Here is a 7,041-nt window from a genome sequence, read left to right on the forward strand (position 1 = left end):
AAAAAACTAGGGGTCAAGCAAATCTAACTCCTTTTAAAATAATTACGGGCATTGCTACCCTTTTTAAGAGAAAGAGATTCTCCACCTTTGTGAATACTAGTATTCCAGCCTTACCTATAGAGGCTCATATGATAACAATTCTTATGCCTCCACCCTCAATCTTGATTGCAGAGGCTATAACTAATGGGTTCTCTATATGAAATGTTCTTGAGAACACATAACATAGGTTTGAGAGTGTTTTTTCAGCCTCGTTCTTGGTTGAACTCCCTTCAGTTCCCCCACCCTAATCGAGAAGAAAAGGCAGGTCATATAGACTATTATTGGTGGGAGATTAGGTTTAGAGAGGTTGGCCTCAAAGTGGTAAAGCAGTTAGAAAGTATTCTCACCATTCTTAATGAATATCTTGATGATGTCTGATAAGAGCTATAACTATCATCTAGCCCTTACAAAATAAATGAATTTTAATGTAAGGAACTCTCTCATTTGAACTTTTTATTTTAGTTTTATAACTATTATTCCTAACAATCTTGTCTTTAGCAGGATTTTATGATATGTGCATGTTCCAATAAGCACTAAATGGCTAAAAGATAACATGTATGGAAGGACATTACCAAGCATAGAGTAGACTAGACTGCCCTCTAACAGCTAAAGGAGGAAAGAGGTTACAGTGGAGGATAAACTGAAAGACCTCAAGGTGGCCTACACCTTATTGAAGGTTAGCATTCAAGGTGTTGTCCTTCAATTGGGCTTCACTGAAAAATAGCTTTAGGTGGCTTATAATAAAGTTTACGCCCTAAAATAAAGGAAACTTGATGAGAATGACACTCAAGATAGTATGAGGGTTGAGCTTTTCCCTGTCAGAGAAGAAGTCCAGAGCTCTCGAGTGTGGTTGTAGGCTCTAAGGAATTCTCCTGGAGAGTTCTAAGAGCTTGTTGGAGGGTCTGCAGCTTTGTTCGAGATGGTTGGGGAAAAAATCTTCCTTACCATATCTTACATCTACTTTTTTTAATCAATCAAAAGGAATGTAAATGGACTTTAGTGTTGCCTTCCATCCAATCCATATGCTAGACTTTGCTGACATGTTCCCTACTAAGGTTGCAACTGCTCAACATAAAGAATATCTAGCTAAGAAGTTTGGTCTTGATGTCTAAGCCCTAACCCCTAATCTCTCCCCAATCATGTAAAAGACCCTGGTCCTGTAAGGTTTATCTTTATGTAATGTTTATTATTTTATAAACTATATTTTTATATTTTATTTCTATGTTGACTCGTGGAGTTTGTATAGGTCTAACGCCTATAGCAAAATTTTCATATAGGATCCAAAACCCTTATAAAAAAATTTAAAAGTTTGGGTTCAATGCCTAAACTAACGCCCTTATTCAAAAAAATATATAAATTTTCTAAGTTTGGCAATTGAAGTTTAAAGTTTACGTAACCTTAGTAGGATTCGACCCCTACCGGGGACCAAAAGGAAAGAAGAGGTTATATGTAGGTCTTTATCTGGATGAATCCCTGACAACTTGGTGAGATGCTCCTAGGCATTTTAATTGAAATTGTTGTTGCTTCACTATGGAGATTAAGTCAAATCCTTTAGAGAGTTTAGGTCTATTGCCTTGTGGATATTATGTCAACCCCTGCCAATGTGAGTTGTATAATTGCAATAAGAAGATCATGTTGATCCTTGCCAAGGTAAATTGTGCAAATGTACTAGGTAGAACAAGTCAATCTCATCCTTGGTGATTTGGGGTTTTTGCCCTAGGGATATCATGTCAATCTCTAGCAATGTGAGTTGTGTAATCGCACTAGAAAGATCAAGTCAATCTCATCCTTAATGAGTTGTGCAATCATAATATGAAGACCATGTTGATCCTAGCCAAGGTCAGTTATGTAATCGCATTAGGAAGACCGAGTCAATCCCATTATTGTTGAGTTGATGAGAGGTCCTTAGACATCACCTAGAGAAAATGAAGAACATTTTCATTTTGAATAAATCATTCATTTAGAAGAACCTTGCATTCTTAGTCATTGACTATGGTACATTCCTATTGCACTCTAATGTATAGTCAACTTGATGACTTGGGTTTCCATTTTCTTATTGCACGTAGCTGAGCCTAAGGATGTTGGGTCACAGCTCGCCAGATCCATATGTACTTGAGCTCAGCACGTAGTTGAGCCCAAGAATGTTAGGTCTGGTAGCTTGTCAAGCCCACATATACTTAGGCTCAATGCGTAGCTGAGCCCAAGGACGTTGGGTCTAACATCTCGCTAGGCTCACATGTACTTAGAGTCAACACATAGCTGAGCCCTAGGATATTGGGTTATCACCCTATCTTTGCTCCTTTTAAACATGGATTTAAGCAAAAATAGCATATCGAATACACGTTGATCAATTAATTCCTAAGATATTCTTTTAATTAAAGCTCTTATTTGAAAGATTTATTAAAATTAAAAAAAAAAACTCAATCTCCTCAAGAAGTTATTGATCACTAAGACTCAGAATATTATTCATTATAATAGTGTAATTATAAAATTATCATTGAACAAAGAAAACCTTTGAACTAGGCATAGAAGGCAAAGTTATCTTTTCACCATGACACAATTGTCTTTTACAAATTATATGGGGTTAGATTGGTCATTTCATCTATTTTATGTAGTAAATTAACTAATTTAACCCTAGAATAAAATAATATAATGTCTACTACTCAAGGGTATTTTTGACTTTTTAATTTTTTAGAATAGTGTAATTACTTGATTCTCTTAAAAATAAAAACAATATAATTCTCATCCAAATGTTTTTTTTGTCATTTTATATTGGTTTTATTAAAAACTTTAAAGGTACTTAACGACATTGTTGTAATTTATATTAATTAAATATGATTTAAAAAAATACTTGCGCTTGCAAGGCTATCTGCCCATCACGTAAAGGGATGGCACATGCCCTTAACACGCCTCAGGATTAACGTCGACAACTATTTTGTTTTCTTTTTCTTTTTCTTTTTTTTTTCTCCCCACTTCGAATTACATGCTAGCCCCTTCAAAAAATGAAACTAACCCCTGCAATTTATTTTCCCTTCAAATTTGGTCCTTATGATTACTCTTTTTTAAATTTTAAATAAGCCATGAAATTACATTTTTTTTTAATTTCACTCAATTATATTTTTAATCTTTCAAATTTGGTCCCTATTCTTTTTATTACTATTTTTCTATTTTTAATAAATTATAAAATTACAATTGTTTTCCAATTTCAGCCACCTTTTATTTTTTTTCCTTTAAATTTGGTCTTTATTCTTTTGATTGCTATTTATTTATTTGTGATCATTTTTTAAGTTTTTGTTTTTTACAATTTCATCCTTCATGATTTTTTTTCTTCCGGACTTTATCTCCATTCTTTTTATTGTGATTCGTTTTTCTTAGGCAAGTTTTTTAATTTTTCATGATTTTATCTTTCAAAATTAAATTGGTTAGGAATTAAGAAGTTTCTTGATTGAACCTGGTTCAAGGATTTCACAGGCTGTGAGTTTTGGAGATTAGATTAGGTTTAGGAGGTTTGTCCGGGTTGACCTGGTTTTTTTTTTTCTTTTCGAAAGCTAATGCTTTTTTTTTTAACCTTTTTTTTAGATTTTTGCTTTATTATTTTTTACAATTTGCCTTCTATGGTATTAGTCTAGGGTTCATGACCAGAGTCATCAGTTTTCAAAGGTTAACATGAGTTGTCTTTCGTTTAGTTTTTTTCTTTTTTAAATTGATTTATTTCAATTTCATCCTTCAACATTTTAATTTATTTGAAATTGGTCTTTATACTCTTATTTTTCCTTTCCTTTCTATTGGGTTATCCCAATCGTGTGCCCATGATCGCTGGATGTATGGGTTAACTCAGGTTAACTAAGAATTTTTTTGTTACTATAAGGTTAATCTCAAGTTCATGACTAGAATCACCGATTTCAAATGTTAACACGAATTGACCTTTTTATGACCTTTTTTAAAATTAAATTATTTTAATTTCATTATTCAATATTTAATTAGTCTTTGTACTTGTTTTTCATTTCCTTTCTATTGGGTTATCTTGATCATTTTTCTATTTTTCTTATAACTTCATCTTCCATGGGTTTTTTTCCATCAAACTTGATCGTTATGTTTTTTATTGCTATATTTTTTTCCTTTGACAAATTTTTTAAATTGATATTTTTTTCATGATTTCATCCTTTAAAATTAAATTAACCTGGTTCAAGGATTTCATGATTTTCATGATCGCAAGATTTGTGGATTAACCTAGAAACCTCTCATATTTTTTCCATCGCTTTTTTAAATTAAAATTTTTTATTTTATTTTTTTCCTTCAACATTAATTTATTTAATAATTGAGTTTTATAATATTATTCAATTTGCTTTCAAACTATGTCACCTTGGTATCACAACTGGGTAAAAGATTTTACATCTCGACCCAAATGGGTTCGGATCAAACTTTTTTTACCTTTATCGAATTATATATATTTTTTAATTTTTATCATTCAATATATTATTTACTAGAGATTGAGTCTCACCTTTTTTATTTTCATTTTATTCGTGGAGTTATCATGTTTTCATATAATTTATTAGGAATTAATCTTTGAATTTTTTTTTCTTGCGTTTATTTCTATAAAAATATCTTAATCTTATATTTATAGTTGCAAAGTTTACAAGTTAACGTGGTTTAACTAGGTTTTTTTTGTTGTTTTTTTTTAATTTTTTTTAATTTTAAACTTCATCATTGAATTGTTTCATAATTCGGGTGAGCTCAAATCAGGTTTATTTATTTTTTTTCTTTGTTATTTTTTTTATTTATTGTATTGTATTTTTTAAATTATATTATTTAAATTGCTAATTAAACCAACAACTCAGATTTTTTAAAATATTTTTTTTCCAATGATTTTTATTTTTTTTTTAATCGCGCACACAATCTAGTAATGCATCTAAAACTCCTTTTCAACTACGCGAATTTTTGGCAGTATGAATATTATGTTTATCCGTTGAAAGTTAGTATTTGGGTGCTTTTGGAAATGAATAGGCAGAAGGAGGCCGGCCACATATGAACTTTATAGGGTGCACAATAGCTAATATTTTTTAGTCTTCCACTTAAATACGATGGTGTTAAATTAAACTATTTTTACGCATTACTTTAAATTAAATATTGTTAAAATTATATTAATTATTGATTTGTCTATTTAATAATATGACTTATATTGGTCTAATATTTATTTTATTTGAAAAACACTCAAAAAAGTTTATTGGAATATTTCTAAAAGTTTTTTCTCAACATTCACTACCAGAAAACCGGAGAAAACCAATGGAATTACCAACGGACTTTTTCCATCGGTAATAATTACCGACGGAAATAATTCCGTCTCAAAATCTTTCGGTATATACCAACAACATAGATACGTCGGCGAACTGGTCGATATAAACCGACCGGTTCGCCGACAGGGTATACAGTTTGTCTGGAAATATGCAGTAGTGTGGTGACGTCAGACGATTTTACCGACGGAATGACCGAGGGATCCAAACTGAGATAGCTGTATAGTGACGTGGCACTGTCACTGATGGAATCACCGATGGAAGCACCGACGGAATGAATCCATCGGTGATTCCATCGAAAAAAACCATTATATACCCACCCATCTGCCGACACTCTCTTCCTCTGTTTCTCCTTCTTCTTCTTTCCCATCCCACCTCTCCCCTCCCAAACTGTAGCCAACCACCCACATCCTAACTCTCCACTATTCTCAACACGAGCACTTAAGTTTCTTATATGTTGTACGTGGTCACAATATCCGTTTCTTGTAGATTTTATCATTTTTTTTGTAAGTAAATCTATCCTTTTTAGTTTTAATATTTAAATGTGAATTTTATTGTTTTAGTATATGTATTTTGTTAACGTTTGTACTTGTTTAATTGTTATTTGTCAAAGAAACTTGTAGTATGAATGTATAATTTTGTAGTTGTTATAGTTTGTTTTAGATTTTGTCAAATTATATTTGTTTGTGAATTGTTGAAATTTTGTTTGAATTACATCGAATTAAATGTGTTGTGATGAAATAAATAATTAATAGCCTGTTTAACGAGTCTTGTTTAATTGTTATCAATTCTATTTTGAAGTTGTGATTTCTGTAAATTTATATATGTATAAATTTATATGTATGAACGTTGATAATTGATAATGAATATTTAACATAAATGTTGTTTTAGTTTGTCGGATAATGTTAGGGAAAATCAATATTTTTGTTATGTTTTATAGAGGTTCAATAGAAGTCATGGATGATCGTTCATGGATGTATCGGGACTCACCCCAAGGATTGCGAAGGATGGATTATTGTAACGGTGTCCAGGGTTTTATTAATTTCGCAACATGTATTCCGAGAAATTTTACTGATGGCAGTATTAGGTGTCCGTGCAAGAAGTGTAAAAATTTAAAGTTTCTGCATCAAGATGTTGTAACAATGCATCTTCTAACCAAAGGGTTCATGGAGGATTACCTGTGTTGGTATGCATACGAAGAACTATTTGTTCCTGATGAGAGCATGGAAGAACAGGTGGTTAGGTTAACTTCTAGTGCTAGCAACATGCATGAAGTTTGAAATGAGAACAGTAATCCTTACAGGAATATGGTTATGGATGCAATGAGAATGAGTGAAGGTAATGTCAAGGAATGTCCAATCGTAGAAAAAGAACCTAATGCAAATGCAACAAGGTTTTTTGATCTGTTAAGAGATTCTGACAAACCATTATTGGATGGCTGCACGAACCACAGTAAATTATTAATCATAGCACAGGCATTCACCATCAAGTCAGATCACGGGTTGAGTGAGGCCAGTTATGACAAGATTATTGAATGGGCGAGAGGCATTTTACCTGAAGGGAACAGGCTAATAGAGAACTTCTATGCTGCCAAGTCCATGATGAAACCCCTTGGTTTAGGATACTAAAAAATTGATATATGCCTTAACTTCTGCATGTTATACTACTTTGAAAGTGCTGAGATAACCGAGTGCATGACATGCGAGCATTC

The sequence above is a fragment of the Populus nigra genome, chromosome 1, assembly GCF_951802175.1.
Source record: "Populus nigra chromosome 1, ddPopNigr1.1, whole genome shotgun sequence".
In the NCBI taxonomy this organism is placed as follows: domain Eukaryota; kingdom Viridiplantae; phylum Streptophyta; class Magnoliopsida; order Malpighiales; family Salicaceae; genus Populus; species Populus nigra.